The sequence below is a fragment of the Wasmannia auropunctata genome, unplaced genomic scaffold (assembly GCF_000956235.1).
Source record: "Wasmannia auropunctata unplaced genomic scaffold, wasmannia.A_1.0 LD325277.1, whole genome shotgun sequence".
NCBI classification, from domain to species: Eukaryota; Metazoa; Arthropoda; class Insecta; order Hymenoptera; family Formicidae; genus Wasmannia; species Wasmannia auropunctata.
The window spans coordinates 1-1,246 of record NW_012037613.1 but is presented as its reverse complement, the minus strand read 5'-3'; the positions used below and the strand labels follow the sequence as shown (position 1 = coordinate 1,246).

General features: G+C 37.2%; 1 pseudogene; it reads left to right on the top strand.

The window, feature by feature from the left end:
* Positions 1–6: 6 nt before the first annotated feature.
* Positions 7–1,242, top strand: LOC105460275 (annotated as a pseudogene).
* The last annotated feature ends 4 nt before the right edge of the window (positions 1,243–1,246 follow it).

Genomic DNA, 1,246 nt, shown 5'->3' with positions numbered 1-1,246 from the left:
GCAAATGTTTCCGACTATTTTGGATGAACATATTGGAAATTCTCGAGATACGAGTTTTGAACAAATGATAATGCGGCAAACGAAAAGTCGTGGTGTCGACATAGTCTTAAATTCATTGGCGGAAGAAAAGTTAATCGCGTCTGTTCGTTGTTTGGCACAAAATGGTCATTTTTTGGAGATCGGTAAATTTGATCTTGTTTCTAATAATCCTCTAGATATGTTCGCGTTTCAGAAGGGTATTACGTTTCATGGAATTCACCTTGATAGTATGATCATCGGTGATCACAAGTATAAACCTCTATTGTCAAAAATGCTAGTCGATGGTCTTAATAATGGAACTGTTAAACCACTTCAAGTAAAAATTTTTCCAAAAACAGATATTGAAGAAGCTTTTAGATATATGGCAAGTGGAAAACATATGGGAAAGGTATGTTTTAACTAACTTTAAACATAAAAAATTATTTACAAATAATAACCATTTGTATCTTATGCAAATTGATCTGTTTTACATATAATGTTTATTTTTAATATATATGATTATTTTAGATAATTATAAATATCCAGGAAGAGAATAAACCTTTAGACAATCACATTCTCGCATATCGTCGCTATTATTGTCTCAAAGATAGAAGTTACATCATATTAGGAGGACTAGGTGGATTTGGCTTGGAGTTAACCGACTGGCTAATATTTCGAGGCGCTAGAAACGTCGTGCTAGTTTCACGAACTGGAATGAAAAATGGTTACCAACGCATGAAAGTTAGACTGTGGAAGTCGTATGGTGTAAATGTTCTGATTATTAAGGACATTGATGTCGCTAACGTTCAGGATTGCGAATATCTCTTGCAAACTGCGGAAAAAGAAGGACCAGTGGACGCGATATTCAATCTTGGTGTGGTATTGAAGGACGGTGTCCTGAAAAATCAAACTGCTGAAAGCTTTGCAGAGTCCTTCCAATCGAAGGCTCGAGCAATTCAAATAATAGACAAACTTAGCAGAAAGATCTGTCCTAAACTTCGACATTTCGTAGCGTTCTCTTCTGTTTCCTGCGGTAGAGGAAATGCTGGACAAACTAATTACGGTATGGCCAATTCCGTCATGGAGAGAGTGTGCGAGAAAAGGGCGAAGGAAGGATTACCTGGATTAGCAATTCAATGGGGAGCTGTGGGCGACGTTGGTCTCGTCGCAGACATGCAGGAGGAAGATAAAGAATTGATTATTGGTGGCACTTTGCAGCAAAAGATAT